Here is a 24,416-nt window from a genome sequence, read left to right as displayed (position 1 = left end):
TATTTGAGGATATTGTCATATATCCCCATTGCCCTTATTGAGGTATTGGAGGATATTGTCATATATCCCCATTGCCCTTATTGAGGTATTGGTGGATATTGTCATATATCCCTATTGCTCTTATTGAGGTATTGGAGGATATTGTCATATATCCCTATTGCCCTGATGTGGAATATGAGAAACACAGGACATAGAAACAGGAAGAGGCCCTTCAGCCCATCGAACCTGTTCCTTCATTCAATGAGATCGAGGCTGATCTGTGTCCTAACTCCATCCACCCGACTTAGCTCCAGATCCCTTAATACACTTGGCGATGATAAATCTCTCGACCTCAGATATGAAACTATTATTTGAGCTGACATCGACTGCTTTTTGTGGGAGAGGGTTCCACACTTCTACCACTCTTTGTGTGAAGAAGTGTTTCCTAAATTCTCTCCTGAGTGGCCTGGCTCTGATTTTAAGGTTATGACCCCTTGTCCGAGATTCCTCCACCAGTGGAAAAAGGTTTTCTCTGTCTATCCGATCAATTCCTTTCAGAATCCTGGAAACCTGAATCAACTTGCCCCTTAACCTTCTATATTCCAGGAATAGAAGCCAGGTTTATGTAATCTCTCCTTATAATTTAACCCTTTGGGCCCTGGTAACATTCTCCAAGGCCAGGATATCCTTTACAAGGTGCGGTGCCCAGAACTGTACACAGTGCTCCAGATGTGATCTAACCAGGGCTTTGTATAGCTCGAGCAATCCCCCTTGTATTCTGGCCCTCTCGATATAAAGGCTCACATTCCATTGGCTTTGTTGATTATTTTTTGTACCTAATCACTATATTTTAGTGATCTCTTTACACAAACCCCTAAATGTCTTTGGACCTTCACTGTTCCCAGCTTTCCACCATTTAAACAATACTCACATCTGTCTTTCTTTGGTCCAGAATGGATGACCTCACAGTTAACTGTGTTGAAATCCACCTGCCACAGTTTTGCCCACTCAGTTAATCTATCAATGTCTCTTTGTAATTTTATGCTCCCCTCTACACTACTTACTGTGCCACCTATCTTTGTGTCATCGGCTAACCTGGATATATGGCTCTCTATTATGTTATCCCTGTCATTAATAAATATAGTGAATAGTTGACCCCCCAGCACAGATTCTTGTGGACACCACAAGTCACTTCCTTCCAATTTGAGTACATTCCCACTGTCCCTACTCTCTGTCTCCCACCACCTGACCAATCTCCCAACCAGGCCAATAATTTGCCTTCAATTCCATGACCTTTAATTTTAGCTAACAGTATCTTATACGGAACCTCATTGAATCCATTCTGGAAGTCCATATACAACATATCCACAGACATTCCTCTGTCTACTACTTCAGCTAATTCCTCAAAATTCAATGAGGTTCGTTAGACATGACCTGCCCTCTACACATCCATATTGCCTCTCTCTAATCAACTCACATTTCTCTCCGTGCTCAGTCACTTTGTCCTTGGCTGTAGGAGATTGTCATATATTCCTATCCCCCTTGTGGATGTATTACAGGATATTGTCAAACATCCTTTATCTCCAATACAAGTTCGAGGTGAAGAGAAACAGTGAAAAAACCTTTGACTTCGTTCAATAAAGTTATAATCAATCAGATACTGAAATATAACCCCTTCCATGCAGTGTATATGTGATATCGGTACCAATAAAACTCACACACCCCAGAGATACCGGCTTTGCTCCTCAAAGAGTCGATTTGAAGAGTTCCCCTTTTTTTATTACTCTGAGCTTCAGATTGCTGTATTCTTATATTTTTCATATTGGGACACGTGTGTGAATCATAAACCATCACTCCCTCCCTGTGTGTATCCTGATGATACAGTGGTTCTCATTTGTTCGGGAAGCCTTGGATGTTTGATCGCTTCCAACCTTTATTACAAAGACAACGTTTGTCTCTTCTCCACACGAGCAGTCGAAATTCCTGCTTCACACTCCCCCCTGCTGTGATAAAAGTCTGTCCCTTTCAGTGTGTGTCTTTCTCTCGTGTGTTTTAAACTTGCTCAATCCGGATGGACGACCCGGCATCGAACTCGGCACCAGCTAAGAACACGGCAACGGCACACCCAGCCCCGTCGACCCTGCAAAGTCCTCCTCACCAACATCTGGGCAATTGTGCCAGAATTGGGAGAGCTGTGACACAGACTAGTCAAGCAACAGCCTGACATAGTCATAATCACAGAATCACACCTTTCAGCCAATGACCCAAACTCCTCCATCACTATCCCTCAGTATGTCCTGTCTCACCGGCAGGACAGACCCACCAGGGGTGGCGGCACTGTGGTACACAGTCAGGATGGAGTGGCCCTGGGAGTCCTCAACATTGACTCCGGACCCCATAAAAGTCTCGTTGCTTCAGGTCAAGCATGGGCAAGGAAACCTCCTGCTGATTACCACCTCCCTCCCTCCCTCAGCTGATGAATCAGTGCTCCTCCATGTTGAACACCACTTGGAAGAAGCACTGAGAGTAACAAGGGCACAGAATGTACTCTGGGTGGGGGACTTCAATGTCCATCACCATGAGTGGTTCGGTAGCACCACTACTGACCGAGCTGGCCGAGTCTGGAAAGACATATCAGCCAGTCTGGGCCTGCGGCAGGTGGCGAGAGAACCAACATGAGGGAAAAACCTACTTGACCTCGTCCTCACCAATCTACCTGTCGCAGATGGATCTTTCCATGACAGCATTGGCATCAGTGACCACCGCACAGTCACTGAGGAGACGAAGTCCCGTCTTCACACCGAGAACACCCTCCATCGTGTTGTGTGGCACTACCACCGTGCTAAATGGGACAGATTCAGAACAGATCTAGCAGCTCAAAACTGGGCATCCATGCGGCGCTTTGGGCCATCAGCAACAGCAGAATAGTATTCAACCACAATCTGTAACACCAAGGCCTGGCCTGGTTCAATAAGGAGTGCAGAAAACCATGCCAGGAGTAGCAGCAGGCGTACCAAAAATGAAGTGCTAAAAAGCGGAAGCAGCATGCTATAGACAGGGTGAAGTGATCCCACAATCAACGGATCAGATCAAAGCTCTGCAGTCCTGCCACATTCAGTCGCGAATGATGGTGAATAATTAAACAACTAACGGGAGGTGGAGGCACCATGAATATCCCCATCCTCAATGATGGCGGTGCCCAGTACATGAGCGCAAAAAACAAGGCTGAAGTGTTTACCACCGCGTTTATCACCACCTCACCCCCTCTCTCTCTCTCCCTCCCCTCTCTCTCCCTCCCCCTCTCTCCCTCCCCCCTCTCTCCCTCCCTCCTCTCTCCCTCCCCCCCTCACTCCCTCCCCCCCTCTCTCTCCCTCCCCCCCTCTCTCCCTCCCCCCCTCTCTCTCCCTCCCCCCCTCTCTCCCTCCCCCCCTCTCTCCCCCCCTCTCTCCCTCCCCCCCTCTCTCCCTCCCCTCTCTCTCCTCTCTCTCCCTCTCACACTATCCCCATCTCATCTCTCCCCTCTCCCACTCCTCTCTCCCCCTCTCTCTCCCTCCCCATCTCTCCCTCCCCCCCTCTCTCCCTCCCCCCCTCTCTCCCTCTCTCCCTCCCCCCTCTCTCCCTCCCGCCCTCTCTCTCTCCCCCCCCTCTCTCCCTCTCTCCCCCCCCTCTCCCTCCTCTCACACTATCCCCATCTCATCTCTCCCCTCTTCCACTCCTCTCTCCCCCCCCTCTCTCTCCCTCCCTCCCCTCTCCCTCCTCTCACACTATCCCCATCTCATCTCTCCCCTCTCCCACTCCTCTCTCCCCCTCTCTCTCCCTCCCCCCTCTCTCCCTCCCCCCTCTCTCTCCCTCCCCCCTCTCTCCCCTCTCTCCCCCTCCCCCCTCTCTCCCCCTCCCTCCCCCCTCTCTCCCTCCCCCTCTCTCCCTCCCCTCCCCCCCCCTCCCCTCCCCTCTCTCTACCTCCCCCCTCTCTCCCTCCCCCCTCTCTCTCCCTCCCCCCTCTCTCTCCCTCCCCCCTCTCTCCCTCCCCTCTTTCCCTCCCCCCTCTCTCCCTCCCCTCTTTCTCCCCCCTCTCACACTATCCCCATCTCATCTCTCCCCTCCTCCCCCCTCCTCCCTCCCTCCCTCCCCCCTCTCTCCCTCCCCCCTCTCTCCCTGCTCTCTTTCCTTCCCTCCTTTCCCTCCCTGTGTCTCTCTCTCCCTCCCCGCTCTCTCTCTCCCTCCCCCCTCTCTCTCTCTCTCTCGCTCCCCCCTCTCTCTCTCTCGCTCCCTCTCTCTCTTTCTCTCTCGCTCTCACTCTCCCTCTCTCTCCCACCCTACGATTCACACTGTTGTCTCCCTATTAATGTGTCCAGTTTTAGATGTGGCCGTGTAATAATACTGTGTAATGTCGATGTAATGAGTAGACTCTGAGCACAGAGCTTCCTGTGGGGAATTGGGGAGATGAACGCCAGCAGACTCTGCAGGAATTCCCACTGGGAGCACAAATTCATAACATCTACTAGTTTATGTCGATTAGATTTGATTGGCTTTCAGGGAAATAATTTTACATCAATTTAAACATCAGCCCACAGCTGTATGACGGGGTTAATTATGAGGTCATCATCAGCAGTGAGGTCATCAGCTGGCAGGTCAGGTGACCGCTTGAGCCACAAGGCATCACAACCCGACCTGTGACTGGGCTCAGAGCCCAAACCCTGTCACAATGGCCTTTTCAAATCAACTTACTGGCTGTTGGAAAACACAGCCGGTAAACTTTGTGTTTGACCGCGAGGAGAGCGAGTGAGAGATTTACAAAACACAATCACATCGTGTGAAGATCAGTGAGTAAAGGCTGAGAGCTCTGTGCTCCAGCAGACCGTGAGTTTATCAATAGGAGCTAGGCCGAGAGATTCCTTTCCCCGAGAATGGGTGCGGGGATCGAGATGGGCTCGCAACCCAGGCCCGTTCGGAGGACTGCAGGCAGTTTGCCAACTTCATGCTGCCGACTCTGCTGAGCGTCTGAACACTGAGCACGGGGGGCGAATAACGCCAAGGGCGCGGGTTCGATCAGCGGATGGGCCATCAGCCTAATTTTACGGTTTTTGCGAAAATATAAAATACAAACTTTATAAGGAAGCCAATGTACACAGAATCTCACGGGGGATTTATTTGGATTAACATCCATTGCACCTTTGCCACGGGGGCTGAGAGACACATCTTTCTGTTCATTTGTCTTTCTGGGTTTGCTGTTGAAAGTTGAACAGACGGCATGTTCCCGATAAGGGTCACAGGCAGGTAATAGACAGGCAGAGCGGCTCTGACCCCGCGACATGGGCAAAAGGCTTCAGTTCAGGACAAATGCATCAATGAAATGTTCGCCGGCCCCGAGAGAGACAACATCCAGAGAAAAACACAGGAGGAAATCGATTTCAAGTGGATGCCTAGCTGCACTTGGTGCCGTGCTTTCGCGAACACGTCTGTTGTGTTCATAAGTAAAAAATATAATTTTGTCCGAACAGTTTGCCTGGCGCGAAATGATCTGAATTGCAAAGGAGCAGGCAGGAAAAACTGTGTTGCTGGCAGGAGGTTGGCTGCAGCTTCCCTGGTGGTCTAGTGGTTAGGATTCGGCGCTCTCACCGCCGTGGCCCGGGTTCGATTCCCGGTCAGGGAATAGTGCGTTTTCGGTCTGTTTGAATTGCCACCACACAACTTTCCACACCACTGCTGAATATCACTCTTCATGCAGCGATACCAAATACACCGGTTTCAAAGTCAGCAGGAATTGATTTCTGTCAACTTTTACACTGGCTGACTTTAAATGTTGCCAACATTTAACTGCAGCTCACAGTGTCAGGGCAGTCACGGTTTTTATCAGTCTTCCGTGTATCTTCTTGCCCACTGCATCTCCCTAACAAACTTACCTTATCACAGGCACGGCTATCAATCAATTCATTGCCAGTGTGAAAAATGCAATATTTGAAACTTAGCAACGTGTGCAAGACTGGAATCAGAGAGTCCGTGGCCCGTGATAACTTGAGCATTAAGATGGTCATTAGCCCTTCCTGTATTGCTCAGTAGCCCACTGTGTGAGGAACTAAGAACCACAGGCATTTTCACTTCTGTGTCGGGCTCAGCACCATACCTGCAGCTGAAGATTGAACTTGATTTGGCTCGTGATCAGTGCGGCTCAGTGAGACTTCGGCCCGTCTCTCCCTTCACAACCCATCAATGTGGAGAAAAGAACAGGGAATTTTACACATGTGTTGTGCTCTGTAACTTTATTTGAACATTGCATTTCACGCTGTGTCCAACACGGTGAGGTCCACCGTGCTGTGTCAGCTTTGTATCTTTATCAACACTCCAGCTTTACTTTAACACAACCTGAGCTCCGAGATCTGGTCGGGTCACATTGCCCGAAGTGAGGAATGAGCGAGAGGGGCAATTCAACCCGGGGTTAGAAAATCCTCCAAAAGAACGACAGAATAGGGATTTGATGTGAAGCCGAAATAGCTCAGTTGGGAGAGCGTTAGACTAAAGGTCCCTGGTTCGATCCCGGGTTTCGGCAGATTTTAGTTACTTTCTGTCTCCTTCACTGCGAGAGGAGCGAATCAGGAGAGATTTTACGCTCCTGCTGCCGCGTTTCCCAAACGAATCGGAGTGAAACCACATCGGACATGCTGGGTCCGGCTCCAACCGTCCGCTGCAGGTTCGAATCCAGTCGGGGTCCCGCCGTCTGCTTTTATACTGGGACAGTGTTTGAGGGAGGGGCTGTGGTGCGATAATAAATTTTAGATGAGGTTTGTTCGACCATAGAGCTGTCTTTCTGTTACTTTCGATTAACACACTGCCCAGTTGTATAAAGGAACAGTTAACAATGTTTAAGCGATGTGGTGTGTTCAATGTTTGTGCCGTAACTCGGTCACCCAGTGTGAGCTTGAAAGACAATCTCCCAGCCTGGGTTCGAGCCTGCCCCAGCAGAGCATTGTGGCCGGTTAGCTCAGTTGGTGAGAGCGTGGTGCTAATAACGCCAAGTTAGCGCGTTCGATCCCCGTACGGGCCATCGGAACATTTTTATAATTTTACGCTTTTCCCGCACATTTAAAATACAAACGTTATAAGGACGCCAATGCACACAGAATCTCCCGGGGGATTTAATTGGATTAACATCCATTGCACCTTTGCCACCGGGGCTGAGAGACACATCTTTCTGTTTATTTGTCTTTCTGGGTTTGCTGTTGAAAGTGGAACAGGCGGCATGTTCCCGATAATGGTCACAAGCAGGTAAGAGACAGACAGAGCGGCTCTGACCCCGCGAGATGGGCAAAAGGCTTCAGTTCAGGACAAATGAATCAATGAATTGTTCGCCCAGCACCGAGAGAGACAACATCCAGAGAAAAACACAGGAGGAAATCGATCAATCTAAAACGTTATAAATAATTCCCATTCCCATAAATAAGTCTGTCTATTCAATCGCTAATCCTTCAGTGCCAGAAAATAACTCCTGATTAAATCGTTCAGTTCGAGAATGGCAGCGGAAAGTAACTCGAATGAATTGAAAACTGTCGAATCCCGGGATTGAATCCGGGACCATTATTAAATCTGTGGAGAGAAAAACAGAGTTAACGTTTCAGGTCGATGACCGTTCGTCTGACGTTAACTCTGTTTCTCTCTCTACAGATGCTGCCTGACCTGCTGAGTATTTCCAGTATTTCTGTTTTTATTTCCAATTTCCAGCATCCGCAGTATTTTGCTTTTGTACTTTTATAAATCTTCAAGTCGCTCCTCCCCACTGAGCTATTGCGGTTACGGAGCAACCTACAGTGTGTCATCCTCTCGGAGGGAAAGGGAAGGGTTTGTGTCCTGAAACCGCTGCGTTTCCATCAAGCATCGAATTCACCTGCAGGCTGGAGGAGCAGAGGAAGCTGGAGGGAAAGAAGTGATAGGAGCACAAGGAGAAGACATTGGAAACTGGCAGTATCTTGTGTCTGACTGTTGTTTCAAATGATGCAGGGCAGCCCTGCGTGGATTTGCAGTTTTCCCAGGAGCTGCATTGTTCGGTGCGTGCATTTTAGACATGGAAACATATACATCTGGAGCTTGTGCTAATAGTTCACCTCACTGCCTTTCAGGTAGATGCCTACCCGCACTTGGTGCTGTGGTTGCGCGAACATGTCTTTTGTGTTCTCACCTGAAATGTCATTTTGTAGACACAGTTTGCCTGGCGTGATATATTTAAAAAGTGGACTTAGACTGAAATGGACGGGGTTGCTGCGGTGGGTGAAATATGGTGACGATCTATGGTTATTATCCAAGGCAACGCTGCAGGATCCTTTAACGAGCTCCCATGGATCCACTGAAACCAGCCGAATGTGCAGCTTTGAGAGGGGCTTTCTGCACCGTCAGGGCAGGAAACGGGAGTGAGGGCGGGACACTGTCGGCATCTGTGCTGAGTGTGAGTCTGTGCAGAATTGTACAGAGAAAATATACGGGTTCTGCGAGATTTTTCACTTTATTGAAATTTAACCACAAGATCAGTTGTTCCTTTTTTATATATTAATTCAATTTTAATGGGGAACGTTTTCAAAATGTTTCCTTCCGGTTACAAACCGGGGAATTTTCCCGTGTTATGCGAATGTGATAACCACGACACTACGGAAACTCTGCCATTGGTTGGGCCAAGAACATCACAGAAGAGAACTGCGATCTGCAAACGCAGGTCCGGGATTAACTTTTGCATTAATACACTTTATTATCTGAATTTGACAAAGCTCAATAAACTCTTTAAAAAGGTGAACAATTCTTCTAATTGACGAATCAACTTTCTGTTTCAGACTGAAGGAAATCCTAACATGGTCACCGAGTGACAGGCAAAACTTTCATAAGTGTTTTGTCTTTTGCTTGTGATGAATTTTCACCAGTTCTCATTTTACAGACGGTATTTGAGGAGTTGGTTAAAAATGTTCAGTGTTTATCACACCGGGAATCTGGTGCAGCCGTTGTTCAGTTTAACAGGGACCGACAATTGTCACCGCTTTTACACAGGGGAAGAAACTCGCCCCTGGAGGTTCACCTGGAGCAAGTTCCAAAATCATTCATCCCGCCCTGGAGCGGAACCGGGGGCATTTCGGGTGTAAGTCGAGCGGGATAATTGCTACAGTCCCGAAAGCTCTGCTCAGTTTGTCAGCCGCGAGTCAGAAGGATGTGTTAAGGGAGAAGGTGACCCGCTGACTCACCTCTCTCTGCACTGATTGAGATTGTGTCGCTTCTCCGTCAAACAACATCACTTCTGTCCCACACTAAAAACTTTCAATCCTTCTCCTCCGCTCGCTTTCTATTCAAGTAATTGGACAATGAATCAGTAATAAGGTTCCATCGGGCTTTTGCTGGTGGATTTACTGATAAACCGGGGAATTGAGAGGAAACTGGAGCACAGGCAGGGTCCTTGCGACAGACCAGTCCGGCTAGCCCAGTCGGTGGAGTGTCGGATACTTCATCCCCACGGCGGGGAGTTTGCGCTTAAAATTTTTGGGCTGATTTTAAAGGCGATTCCCAGCTCGGTCAATGAGTGTTTCATATAAATGCGGTTCAACAAAATAAGAAAATCTCTCCTTGATTCCGGAATCTTGTCTCTCTTCAGCCGCTCGCTGCTAAAGATTGAACTGACTTTAATTTCACCTTGGCTCGGGGTCAGTGCGGCTCAGTGGGACTTCGGCCCGTCTCTCCCTTCACAACCCATCAGGGCCGACAAAACAACGGGGAATTTTACACACGTGTTGTGTTCTGTAACTTTTTATAAACACTTCAGTGTATTTCACTCTGTGTCCAAGACTGTGAGGTCTTCCCTGGTGTGTCCACTTCCGGTGTTTATAAACACTTCAGATTTCCTGATAATGTTGTTGAATCACATTTTTTGAAAGAGTCATTGACCGAGAGGTGCCGGGGGATTTAGAGCCGGGGATCGCCGGGTGAAACCAGCCCAATAATTTGAAACACAAACCGCCCCTGAGATTAAGAGTCTCAGGCTCTACCGACTGAGCTAGCCGGGCCGGTCTGACCCCGCGCACTGCTTGTGTTACAAACCATGGACCAGTTTCCCCTCAATTCCCAGCTTTACCAGTAAATCGGCCAACAAAAGCCCGAGAGAACCTTATTACTGATACTTTATCCAATCACTTTAATATGTGTTTTCTGGTGAGCAACACTTCTGCCGCTGGAAAATGTTCTCCTTACTTACTTTATTAAAACTCTTCATGATGTTGAACACGTTGACAAAATCTCCCCTTATCTTCTCTGCTCTGAGGAGAACAACCTCTTCTTCTCCACTACTCCACGGAACTGAAGTCCCGCATCCGTCCTAAAGCGCAGTGCCCGAATTACACACAATACTCCAAAGGTTTGGTATAACTTCCTTCCTTTTGCCCTCTATGCCTCTGTCTGTAAAGCCCAGGATTCCGTTTGTTTTTCTAACACAGGACAAAATGCTGCGGATGCTGGAAGTTTGAAATAAAAACAGAATTCGCTGGAAATACTCAGCAGCTGTGAATGGTAGGCGAGTTGGAAAAAAGCGATATGGCCTCAAAAATGCTGTATAAGGGTTTCATGCTGCAATGGGGAGCATTCTGGACTTTGAATCCAGCGATCTGAGTCTCGGTGGAACCAGGTTTCTTCTTGTCCCAGCTGGGGACAAATAAAACAAATTTTGATCGCAACTGTGTGATTGGCTGCTCAGAAGTGGCAAAGTGTAGACGCTGAAGGTGTGGATGAGAAAAGGCCGGGCCAAAATGGAATGGTGGAGTTAAAATTGTCCAGTTCTTCCAATATTGCTGCTGGACGGGGTTTGCAAGTAGCCTTGAGAGGGCAGTGATGTATCGCCATTGCAGTGCTGGTCCCCGACACATACTCCGTTCCCGAGCCACCGACTTCATCCCAATCCCTGGCCACTGAGACTGAACCAGACAGCTTGCAACCTTGGTATTTGTCCCCGAGATGAGCTTCTGCCCAAGATGGTCTACTTCCACCTCCGTATCATCACCCGACTCTGCCTCAGCTGATCTGCTGCTGAAACCCTCATCCTTGCCTTTGTCACCTCCAGACTTGACGATTCTAATGTACTCCTGGAAGGCCTCCCACCACCCTCCCTCCATAAACTTCAGCTCATCCAATCCTCTGCTGCCCGTATCCTAACTCGCACCATGTCCCGTTCACCCATCACCCCGGGTCTCACTCGCCTACATTGGCTCCCTTCAGGCGACAGTTCAGTTTTCAAATTCTCGTCCTTGTTTTCAAATCCCTCCATGGACTCGCCTCCCCCTATCTCTGTAACCTTCTCCAGCCCTACACCCTCTGTGATCTCTGCACTCCTCCAATTCTGGATTCTTGCACATCCCCGATTTTAATCCTTCCACCATCTGCCGTGGTGGGATTGTGAGCTCAGGTCTCCAGATCATCATGAAGTCTGCGGCTGAGGAACAGTTTGTGGCGGGACCAGCACTGCAATGGCGATTCATCGCTGCCCCCTCCAGGCAAACCTCTCCACCAGCAAGCACTGGACAATTTTCTCCCCACCATTCCACTATTCCTCTGGAATACTGGTCGATTAACAAACTCACTGTGCCGCCCTACCTCATAAATAATTGATTGAAGATTCGTTAATGAGCAGCGCAGTCTGAACCAGGATCTGTTAGAACAGTGAATTCAATGTCAAATCAGGCACAGAAAGCGAAATAAATAGAGCGAAATAAAGGTTGGATTTAGAGAGAGAAGAAAAATAGAAAAATGTAAAAACATTTTTATTATATAAAAAATATTCAACAACAATTTATATCTGAAGGAATGAGATTCCACACTTATAAAATATATTTTCAGTGCCAGAGAGGTTATTTGGCAGTAATTAAGACTGTTAAAAAGGGGGGACTTAGACTGAACTGGTCGGAGTTGCGGCGGTGTGTGAAATATGGTAATGACCTATCATTATTAGCAGAGGCGACTCTGCAGGATTATATTAAGATCTCCTGTGGATCCACTGAAACCAGTCGAATGTGCAGCTTTGAGAGGGGCTTTCTGCACCATCAGGGCAGGAAACGGGAGTGAGGGAGGGACACTGTCGGTATCTGTGCTAAATTTGAGACTGTGAAGAATGGTGTGGGCTCAGATAATATACGGGCTCTATAAGATATTTTATTTTATTGATATTTAATTACAATATGAATTTTTCCAATTTCATATTTATTCAATTGAAATGGGGAAGGTTTCTTTCCAGTTTTGAACCGGGGACCATTTATCGAACATAATGCTTGCGCCCGGGATTGAATCGGGGAGTTTGCACTTGTGAGGTGAACGTGATAACCACTACAATATGGAAACCTCTGTTTAGCTAAATGTCCAGAAAGAACTGTTCAGCGAGAAGGTGAAATGCTGGATCCCAGATTCTGGATTCATTACCTTTCAGTAACATTTCTCTGGCCGAAACTGCACAAGTCAAGAATGTTCCTTTCAAAGTCATTAAACTCTCGAATTTCCGCGTCGCCCCCGAATCCTCTGAATCAGATGCCTCCAGTTTTTCCACTCAATCAATGTCCCTTTGCAATTCCCTGTTCCCATCCACACTAATTATTGTGCCACTGTCGATCAGTGATAATTGATAGTCAAAGTGATCAGGCCATGCTTGCTCAGTCGGTAGCAAGCTCCTGGGTTCGTGCCCACGTTGGTTGAAGGTTTTTGTTAAACTTTTTCTTTGTTGCTTTTACGGTAAAGCCTCATGAATTAACCGACAATTTTCTTTGTCACAATGAAAGAAATACTAACTGAGGGAGAGTCAACAGTTCAATAATTTGTACTGTTACCCATATCTCATTTTACACACTGTACTTTAGGAGTCTGGTTTAAAATGATCATTGCTGATGACGCCAGGAATCTGGGGAACTTTGGTCAAATTGAACAGGACCAGTTATTTCTACCATGCGCACAAAATAGAAGCAGTTCTGAATTTAAAATCCCATGGTGCTGACATTCAGATTAAACGCAGTCAGCGTTGAAATAAAGTGAAAGAATTTGACAGTGAAAAGATTTGTCAGTAAGTATTTGTGCCTTTAATTAAAGTTTGTGGCTTCTGATTCCCGCTCATGTCTCTTCTTCCTCTGTTGAATAAAAAACAAGGGATTTGACATTTGACTGCACTGCGCCTGGTATCTGTGAGCTCATCCTTTATATTGAGCGGCTTTTCACTCTTTGATCGGCGTCAGCTTTAGCTCAGCGGTTACTTCGCAGCACCAACTTAATTCTAAGTTCGAGCCCTGTTTCACCGCGGGCGCTGCCTGGCGTTTTTTTGTCATTTTCAATCTCCTTATTTTACACCGAAACAAATTGCAGCCGTGATTTTAATTTAGCAGAGTGATATTTTTCGAGGGCACCTTTATATGATTCAATAAGCTATTCTGATCCGTAAGTGTGACCGCGTTCGATTCCCGGTTAGGGAAGTAACTTTGACATCACAGGTTTTAATCAATTAAAGCGAAGAAATTTGAGTAAATAAATAACATGCAACTAATGTGAAAAAATAAGAAATGTTTTAATCGCCATTAATTAACCGACAGCCTTCTTTTGCAGAGTGAAAAATATTATAATATGGTGACTGAGTGTCAGTCGAAACTTCAGTCATTTATTTTGCTCTTTGCATGTGCTGAACTGTTAACCCATATCTCATTTTACACATTGTTATTTAGGAGAATAGTTTAAAATGTTCATTGCTTGTGAGAGCAGGGATCTGGGGAAACTTTTGTTAAATTAATCAGGACCGTTTTCTTCACAGAAAAAATATTCTCTGACATAGTTTTTTCAGACCAAGCACTGACCGATCTTCCTTAGACCCAAAGTGAATGATCTGACACGTGCCCACATTGAACTGCATTAATCACAGTTCAGGGGAGATTTAATAGAGTTGTTCAAAATTATGGGGGAAACAGTTTCCACTGGCAGGAGGGTCAGCGGGGCTATGGGGGAAGAGCAGCGGAGTGGGACTAATTGGATAGCTCTTTCAAAAATGCTCCATCAATTGTTCATTTTAATCTGCGATTGATAGATTTTTGTTAACCAAAGGTAATAAGGGATGATTCAAGTCAGTGAGACTCTTTATAATTGTTTCAATCATCATTAATCAACCCACAACATTGTGTTGCTCACTACAGGAATTGCTAACAGGTTTACTGGGTGACAGACAAACTGTAATAACTTAATATAGAATCATAGAATCAGACAGCACAGAAGGAGGCCATTCGGCCCATAGTGCCTGTGCCGGCTCTTTGAAAGAGCAATCCAATTATTCCCACTCCCCTGCTCTTTTCCCAAAGCCCTGCAAGTGTTTCTTTTTCAATTATTTCCCCTTTGAAAGTTAACATTGAATCTGTTTCCACCACCATGTCAGGCAGAAAAATATTGACATTAATATTATCCAAGTCCCATTTCACACAGTACTTTCCATGCTTTGCATGCCATGAACTTTTATCACTTCTGATTTTACACACTCTAATTTAGAAGTTTGCTTAAAAATGTTCGGTGCTTGTGACATCAGCCATTGTTAGATTTAAATGGATTTCAGCCGCTTTCCTTGGAAATCTCTGCCCCAAACTGCTGCTGATGCTCATTCGTTGAGTATATTCAAGGCAGAGATCGATAGATTTTTGGACTGTAGTGGAATCAATGGATATGTGGATAGGCAGGAAAGTGGAGTTAAGGTCGATGATCAGCCATTATCTGATTGAATGGCGCAGCAGGCTCGGGAGCCATATGGCCTACTCCTGCTCCTAATTATTTCATTCTTATTTTCTTATGTCCTTTCACAGGAGAGCAAACTCGCCCCTGGACATGCATGAGGAGCAAGATCCATCAAAATGATTCCGTGTATGTGATAGCTCCCACACTGCGGAAACGTCTCCACATTCAGTACCGGGTCAGATGGGAATGCTCAGCGAGCAGGTGAACCGCTGAATCCCACTTTTGAGGGATGTCCCAAAGCGCTTCACAGTGGCGTCAAAAGAAATGAGTTGCACTTAGTAATTAAATATGCAGAATGTCAGCAGTGGGATTTGCACACACGCCTACCAGAAGAGACTGCGACCTAAACGCAGACGCCTTAGACCGCTCCTCAATGCTAGAAAACTCACTTGCTCACTTCTGCATTTAAAATGTTTCAGTCCTGGTGCTTGTTCAATGTTTCTCGAAGGCTCAGTGACTGTGTTATCATCTCCCCTGGGGATTTCCTGAGCCTGTGCTCGGTGTATGGGGAGGTTTGGCCCGGGTCACTGGGGTGGACAATAACAATCTGAGCTCTGGAGCTGGGGAAGAGCGAATAATTAATGGGTTTGTTTCCGTGTCTGAAATGTGGCTTAGATCTGTTGGTGTTAACCGAGGCCGGGGCTGCGAGATATTGCATTTTGTTCACTTTAAATCAGAGGAATATCCGCAGTTAGGAGCTGAAAAGGACCAAGAGCTGAAAAAACACAAGAAAAAAGAGAAGAAATGTCAGCAATTGTGATAAACTCTTCAAAGTGTTTTCTGGTAGTTTAGTGGTTCAATTGCTTTAATCACCATTTATTAACTGATAGCGTTGATTTTGCAGAATGAAAGAAATGCTCACACTGAGGGACAGTCGAATCTTCAATAACTAAACTTTAATAATTTGTGAAACTTTATTCATTGATGAAGTTTTATCACCTATCTGATTTTACACACTGTGTATCAATTAATTTCACATAAATAATAGTCTCGAGCATAATGCGCCCGCTCGGGCTCGAAGCGGGGATCTTTCACGTGTTAAGCAAACGTGATAACAGTTAACCTACAACAACTGATACAGAACTGCTCCAGAAAGATCTGTTCAGCGAGAAGGTGAAATGCTGAATCCCAGATTCTGGTTTAATTTCCCATCACTAACATTTCTCTGAACAAAACTGCACAAGTCAAAAATGTTCCTTTCAAACTCATTAAAGTCCCTAAATTCCTTCTCCCGAATCTTTTGAATCAGATGCCTCCGATTTTACCCACACAATCTATGTCCCTTTGCAATTTCCTGCTCCCATCCGCACTACTTACTCTGCCACTATATTAGTGTCGTTAACCTTGGTAATATATGCATATAGAAGACTTTTGGATTACCTTTTATGTTCGTTGTCATTCTATTCTCATACCCTGTCTTTTCCCTCTTATTTTCCTTTTCACTTCTCCTCTGAACTTTCTATATTTAGACTGATTCTCAGATATGTTAGGGTAGTTGAAGCCCCCATTATCACTACTCTATAGTTCATAGTCATAGAGTCAAAACGGCACAGAAGGAGGACATTCGTTCCATCAATTCTGTCCTGGCTCTCAGTGGAGCAATCCATTCAGTTCCATTCCCCCACTCTATCCCCGTACCCCAGTACGTTTATTTCTCTCAAGTGCCTATCCAGTCTCCGCTTGAAAACATTAAGTGTCTCCGTTTCCACCAGTTCCGTCGGCAGCGAATGCCAGGTCCACACCAGTCACTGCATAAAAAAAGTTTACCTAACGTCCCCCCTGTATCTCTTGCCCAATACCTTAAATCTGTGTCCCCGAGTCCATTAACATGAACTAGTGGGAACAGCCTTTCCCCATCTAACCTATCCAAGCTCATCATAATCTTGTACACCTCTATCAAATCACCCCATAACCGCCTTTGTCTTTAAATACTCCTGTGCAGCGCCTTGGGAGGATTTACTACGTGAAAGGTGCTATATAAATACACGTTTTTGTTGTTATAATGAAAACAAATGCAGCTTCTCCAACCTGTCCTTGTAGCTCAGATCCCTCATCACCGTGAACATTCTGGTAAATCTCCTCTGCTCCCTCTCAAGGGCGTTCACATCCTTCCTAAAGTGCAGTGACCAGATCTGGATGCAGTACTGCAGTTGTAGCCTAACCAGTGCTTTATAAAGGTTCCACATAACTTCGCTACCTTTGTACTCATTACCTTTATTTATGAAGCCCAAGATCCCATATGTTTTTTTTAACCACTCTCTCCATATGTCCTGCCACCTTCAAGGACCTATGCACATTAACTCCCAGGCTCCTCTGTCCCTGCACACACTTAAAACTGTGCCATTAAGTGTATATTGCCTCTCACTGTTCCTTCTGCCAAAATACATCACCTCACACTTCTCTGTATTAAATTCCATCTGCCACTTGTCTGCCCATTCTGCTAGGCTTTCTATTTCTTGCTGCAGTCGATTGGTATCATCCTCACTGTTTGCTACACACCCACGTTTGGTGTCGTCGACAAATTTAGAAATTCTACTCTTTATTCCAATATCCAGATCATTTACAAATATCACAAAAGTAATGGCCCCAGCACTGACCCTTGGGGAACCTCCTCCAGTGTGAAAAAACAGCTATTTACCACAACTTGCTGTTTTCTGTCCTTAAGCCAGTTCCTTATCCAAGCTGCCACTGACCACCTATTCCATGAGCATCAATTTTGTTAACCAGCCTTCTATGTGGTACTTTGTCAAACACCTTCCTAAAATCCCTGTGGACAACATCCATTGCATTCCCTTCTGTGCAGTCTTCAGGGAACATCCCCATTTCTGTCCTTATTTTGATGAAGCAGTTGAAGGTGGTTGGGCCTAGCACACTGCATTTCTTTCTTTTTTAAGCATTTATGGGATCTGGTCGTCGCTGGCAAGGCCAGCATTTATTGCCCATCCCTAGTTGCCCTTGAGAAGGTGGTGGTGAGCCGCATTCTTGAACCGCTGCAGTCCGTATGGTAATAGTGCTCCCACAGTGCTGTTCGGTAGGGAGTTCTAGGTTTTTCACCCAGTGACGATGAAAGATCGATGATATACTTCTACATTAGGAAGGTTTGTTACTTGGAGGGGAACTTGGAAGTGGTGTTGTTCTCATGTGCCTGCTGCCCTTGTCATTCTAGGTGGAAGAGATCGCGGGTTTGGGAGGTGCTGCCGAAGAAGCATTTGCGAGTTGCTGCAGTATATCTTGTAGATGGTACACACTGCAGCCACGGTACACCAGTGGTGGTGGGAGTGAATCTTTAAGGTGGTGGATGGGGTGCCAATCAAGCGGGCTGCTTTGTACTGGCTGGTGTCGAGCATCTTGAGTGCTGTTGGAGCTGCACTCATCCAAGCAATTGGAGATTATTCCATCACATTCCCTACTTGCGCCTTGTACATGGTCGAAAGGCTTTGAGCAGTCAGGAGGTGATTCACTCGCCACAGAATACCCAGCCTCTGACCTGCTCTTGTTGCCACAGTATTTATGTGGCTGGTCCAGTTACGTTTCTGGTTAATGGGGACACCAAGATGTTGATAGTGGAGGATTCGGCGATGGTAATGCCATTAAATGTCAAGGGGAGGAGGGTAGACTCTGGCTTCTTGGAGATAGTCATTGCTTGGCACTTCTGTGGCGCGTATGTTACCTGCCACGTATCAGCCCAAGCCTGAACGTCGTCCAGGTCGAGTTGCATGCGGGCATGGACGGCTTCATTATCTGAGGGGTTCTGAATGGCGCTGAACACTGTGCAGTCATCAGGGAACATCCACAAATCTGACCTTATGTTGGAGAGAAGGTCATTGATGAAGCAGCTGAAGATGGCTGGGCCTAGGACACGGCGCTGAGGAACTCCTGCAGGAATGTTCCGGGGCTGTGATGATTGACCTTCAACCACCACAACCATCTTCTTTTGTGCTAGGTATAACTTCAGCCAGTGGAGCGTTTTCCCCCTGATTCCCATTCACTTCAGTTTTACTCGGGCTCCTTGATGTCAGACTCGGTCAAATGCTGCCTTGATGTCAAGGGCAGTCAGTCTCACCTCACAATTGGAATTCAGCTCTTTTGTTCATGTTTGGACCCAGGCTGTAATGAGATCTGGACCCGAGTGTTCCTGGCGGAACCCAAACTGGGCATCAGTAAGAATATTATTGGTGAGTAAGTGCTGCTTGATAGCACTGTCGATGACTACTTCCTTCATGTTTTGATGATTGAGAATAGACTGAAGGGGCGGTAAAGTGCCGGGTTGGATTTGCCCTACATTTTGTGGGCAGTTTTCCACATTGTGGGATAGATGCCAGTGTTGTAGCTGTACTGGAACAGCTTGGCCAGATGCGCGGCTAGTTCTGGAGCACAAGTCTTCAGCACTATTGCCGGGATGTTGTCCGGGCCCATATCCTTTGCTGTATCCAGTGCGCTCAGCCGTTTCTTGATATCACATGGCGTGAATGGAATTGGCTGAAGACTGGTTTCTTTGATGGTGTGGATCTCGGGAGTAGGCCGATATGGATCATCCACTCGGCACTTCTGGCTGAAGTTGTTTGCAAACGCTTCAGCCTTGTCTTTTGCACTCACGTGCTGGGCTTCACCATCATTGAGGATGGGGATATTCTTGGAGCCTCCACCTCCCATTAGTTGTTTAATGGTCCACCAACATTCACGACTGGGTGTGGCAGGACTGAAGAGTTTTGATCTGATCTGTTGATTGTGGGATCGCTTAGCCCAGTCTATTGCATGCTGCGTCTGGTATTAAGTCCTGTTTTGCAGATTCCCCAGGTTGGCACTTCATTCTTAGGTACGCCTGGTGCTGCTCCTGGCATGATCTTCTACACTCGTTGTTGAATCAGGGTTGGTCCCCTGGCTTGGTGGTAATTGTAGAGTGAGTGATATGCCTAGTCATGTGATTACAGATTGTGGTGGAATACAATTCTGTTGCTTCTGATGGCCCACAGCGACTCCTGGAGGCTCAGTTTTGAACTGCTAGTATGTTCTGAACCTATACCATTTAGCACAGTGGTAGTGCCACACAACACAAAGGTGGGTGTTCTCAGAGTGAAGACGGGACTTCGTATCCACAGTGTTTTTGCGGTGGTCACTGCTGCCAATGCTGTCATGGTCAGAAGCATCTGCGACAGGTAGATTGGAGAGGAAGAGGTCAAGGAGGTTTTTCCCTCACCATCTGTCACAGTCCCAGACTGGCAGTTATGTCCTTCAGGACTCGGCCAGCTCGGTCAGTAGTGGTGCTGCTGAGCCACTCTTGGTGTTGGACATTGAAGTCCTCCACCCAGAGTACAATCTGTGCCCTTATACACTCAGTTCTTCTTCCAAGTGGTGTTCATATATTTTGGCCAGTAAAAGCAGCAAACCTGAGGATTAGGAGCAGTTTAGGATTCAGCAAAGGAGGGAAAATGGATTAATTAATAGGGGAATAAAGATTATGAGAGTAAGCTTACAGGGAACATAAAAACTGACTGTAAAAGCTTCTATAGATATGTGCAGAGAAAAAGATTGGTGAAGTGAAGCATCGGTCCCTTGCAGTCAGAATCAGGGGAATGTAAAATGGGGAACAAGGAAATGGCTGACCAATTAAATACATACTTTTGTTCTGGCTTCACAAATGAGAACACAATTACCCTCCCAGAGATATCGGGCAACATAGGGTCTAATGAGAGGGAGGAATTGACTGAAATCAGTATTTGTAGGGAAATGGTGTTAGCAAAATTGATGGGATTGAAGGCCAATAAATCCCCAGGGCCTGATAATGTACATCCTAGTATACTTAAGGAAGTGGCCCTAGAAATAGTAGATGCATTGCTGGTCATCTTCCAAAATTCTATGGACTCTGGAACAGTTCCCATGGATTGGAGGATAGCTAATGTAACCCCACTATTTATAAAGGGTGGTAGAGAGAAAACAGGGAATTATAGAATGGTACGCCTGACATTGGTAGTGGGGAAAGTACTAGAGTCAATTATAAAAGATGTAATAGCAGAGCACTTGGAAAACAGTGACAAAGTCAACATCGATTTACCAAAGGTAAATCATGCTTGACTAATCCAGTGGAATATTTTGAGGATGTAACTGGTAGAATAGATAAGGGAGAACCAGAGGATGTTGTGTATTTGGACTTTCAGAAGGCTTTTAATAAGGTCCCACATAAGAGATTAGCGTGTAAATTTAAAGCACCTGGGATTGGGGGTAAGTACTGACTTGGATAGATAACTGGTTGGCAGACAGGAAGCAAAGAGTTGGAATAAACGGGTCTTTTTCTGAGTGGCAGGCAGTGACTAGTGGGGTACCGCAGGGATCGGTGCGAGGACCCCAGCTATTCACAATATATATAAATGATCTAGACAAGGGAACTAGATGTAATATCTCCAGGTTTGCAGACGACACAAAGCTGGGTGGGTGTCTCTGCTGTGTGGAGGATGCAGATAAACTCCAGTATGATTTAGACAGGTTAGGTGATTGTGCAGATGCATGACAATTGCAGTATATTGTGGATAAATGCGGGGTTGTCCACTTCGGTGGCAAAAACAGGAAGACAGATTATTATCAGACCGGCAATAGATTGGGAGAAGGGGAAGTGCAAGGAGACATGGGTGTCCTTGTGCACCAGTCGCTGAAGGTAAGCATGCAGGTGCAGCAGGTGGTTAAGATGGCAAATGGTATGTTGGCCTTCATAGCGAGAGAATTTGAGTACAGGAGCAAGGATGTCTTGCTGTAGTTGTTCAGGGCCTTGGTGAGACCACACCTTGAGTATTCTGTGCCGTTTTGGTCGCCTTATCTGAGGAAGGATGTTCTTGCCATGTAGAGAATGCAGCGTAGATTCACCAGACTGATACCTGGGATGGCAGGAATGACGTATGAGGAGAGATTGGATCGATTAGGCATACATTTGCTGGTGTTTAGAAGAATGGGAGGGGATCTCATTGAAACTTATAAAATTCTAACAGGACTAGACAGACTAGATGCAGATAGGATGTTCCCGATGGCGGGGGAGTCCAGAACCAGGGGTCACAGTCTAAGGATAAGGACTAAGCCATTTAGGACTGAGCTGAGGAGGAATTTCTTCACCCAGAGAACGTTGAACCTGTGGAATTCTCTGCCACACAGGGAAGTTGAGGCCAATTCATTAAGTATATTCAAGAAGGAGTTGGATATATTTCTTCAGGCTAAAGGGATCAAGTGATATGGGGATAAAGCAGGGACAGGGTACTGAATTTGGATGATCAGCCATGATCTCATTAAATGACGGAGCAGGATCGAGAGGCCGAATGGCCTACACCTGCTCCTATCTTCTATGTATCTATGTTCAACATGGAGGAGTACTGATTCATCAGCTGAGGGAGAGCAGTATGTGGTAATCAGCTGGAGGTTTCCTTGACCATGCTAGACCCCTCCTGATTTTGAACACATCTATCAAATCTCATCGCTATCTTCTCTACTCTGAGGAGAACAACGAAAACGTCTCAATCTATACACCTAACTGAAGTCCCTCATCCCCTGAAACAAGCTTGTAAATCTTTTCTGCCTTCACATTCTTCCTGAAATGTTGTGCCCAGAATCCTCCAGCTGAGGCCTAACCAATGATATATAAAGGCTCAGTATTACTTCCTTGATTTTGTACTCTATGCCTCTATTAATAAAGCCAAGGATCCCGTGTGCTTTTTAACAGCCTTCTTAACTTGTCCCGCCACATTCAGAGATAGATATTTACACCCCCAGGTCTCTCTGTTCCTGCACCCGATTTAAAATTGTATCATTTAGTTTATATTGCCTCAGTTCAAGCATCCCACCAAAATGGATCACTTCACACATCTGCTATGTCTCTGCCCATTTCATTATTTACGACAGTTCTGAGTTTCCTGTCATCTGCAGACTTTGATATTATGCCCAGTATATCCAAGTCCAGGTAATTAATGTATATGAGAAAGAGCAGTGGACCTAATACCGACCCCTGGGGAACAGCACTGTATATTTCCCTCCAGTCTGAAAAATAACCGTTCACCACTATTTACAACTGACACACGTGCACAGCATCGTACTCATTCTATAAACACCCATTTTATATATAAACACCACACACATATACATAACAACAACTTGCATTTATGTAGCACCTTTAAAGTAGTGAAACGCCCCAAGGCGCTTCACAGGAGCGATTATCAGACAGAATTGTACACCGAGCCACATAAGGAGATATTAGGACAGGTGACCAAAAGCTTGGTCAAAGTGGTAGATTTTAAGGAGCGTCTTAAAGGAGGAAAGACAGGCGAAGATGTTTAGGGAGGGAATTCCAGAGCTTAGGGCCTCGGCTCACACACACAGTTTATATTTTTACACGGCCTTGTTTGCAGTTATGAATATTGCTTCCAGCCGCAAGTTTAATTGTTTTTTCAGAAGCTGCTCGACCAGTTGTGTATTTGTAGCAGTTTCCCAGTTTATTTCCCTGTGATGTGATGATTGTGGGGGCTCGGTGTGTGTAATTGGATTTGCTGCAGTCAGCCATCAGCAGGTGGTGAAAGCGGGCGTGAGACGGTGAGTGACAGGTGAGCGCTGCTTCTGATGCTGTCTGACACCCGGGGGACTCGACTGGGCGGGGATTATAAATCCCGTTCATTACTCCAAGGCAGGAGAAATGAAACAGTGTTTGATGAACGTGTATATATACAAACATCGCTGGTTGCAGTGTGGAGCTCGTGGCGCAACGGTACCGTGTCTGACTCCAGATCAGAAGGCTGCGTGTTCAAATCACGTCGAGGTCATCGTTTTTTTGGATAATCCCGTAATTAATATTTTCTTTGCTGTTTCACGATAACCAGACCCTTGCTCTAAAGTCTGTCTCACTGTTTCCCCAGTGTCAGGGAGTGAAGCGCCTGATGCCCTCATGTATTTAATTTTACTATTCACAAATACAGTTATTCGTTCAAAGTCAACCTGCAGGTGGCCACACATAGAATAAACAGAGCCAGAGAGACAGACAGAATCGGGAAACACCGGGAAATCGGCAAGAGATATTGACAAGCAGATGTTTCCGAGACCAGAACCTGTCATCATTGATGAAGAACTGGATCCGGTCCCAAAAACTATCAGCACAGAGCTGGATATACTGGGTTTATAAAGATTGCTGATATTGACAGCCCACCTGTCCTCTCTTGGCACTTGGTTCTACCCATAGCCCTGAATAAAGAAGGTAATGACCTGGGGAGTGGATTACCTGAAGAAACTGAAGATGAGAACTCTACTTCTCAGATTGCTGGAAAGATGCCATAGTTTTGTGTCTAAAAGCGCTTTGCGATCAGAACATTGCCTGAAGCCCTGTGGTTAATGAAAGGGCTTTTGATGCTTGATTTTCTTACACACCTTGGAATTCAGGAGAACCTGGTTCATGGTTTGCAGGACAAGTTAAACCCCTGGAGCGGAGCCACCAGGCACCTGGCTGCAAGCAGCGACAAAGACGTTCAAAGTGATCAGACACGGCGAGCTCAGTTGCCAGAGTGTGAGACTCTTAATTTCAATGTTCGTTAGTTCGAACCCCACGTTGGGCGAAAGCATTTTGATAAACTTTATGTTGCTTTCACGGGAAAGCATCATTAATTAACCAATAATCTTCTTTTGCACAATGAAAGAAATGCTAACAGTGGTAGAGTCGATAGTTCAAT

General features: G+C 46.1%; 2 non-coding genes across 2 annotated transcripts; both read left to right on the top strand.

The window, feature by feature from the left end:
• Positions 1-5,560: 5,560 nt before the first annotated feature.
• On the top strand, positions 5,561-5,632 carry trnae-cuc (transfer RNA glutamic acid (anticodon CUC)). The gene has a single exon. It is a non-coding gene; the product is annotated as a tRNA-Glu (tRNA).
• A 17,815-nt stretch (positions 5,633-23,447) lies between these two features.
• On the top strand, positions 23,448-23,519 carry trnaw-cca (transfer RNA tryptophan (anticodon CCA)). Its single transcript has one exon. It is a non-coding gene; the product is annotated as a tRNA-Trp (tRNA).
• The last annotated feature ends 897 nt before the right edge of the window (positions 23,520-24,416 follow it).

The sequence above is a fragment of the Somniosus microcephalus genome, unplaced genomic scaffold, assembly GCF_052327205.1.
Source record: "Somniosus microcephalus isolate GS21.2 unplaced genomic scaffold, FLI_Smic_1.0 unresolved_chr4, whole genome shotgun sequence".
NCBI lineage: Eukaryota > Metazoa > Chordata > Chondrichthyes > Squaliformes > Somniosidae > Somniosus > Somniosus microcephalus.
This window is presented reverse-complemented; position numbering and strand designations above follow the sequence as displayed.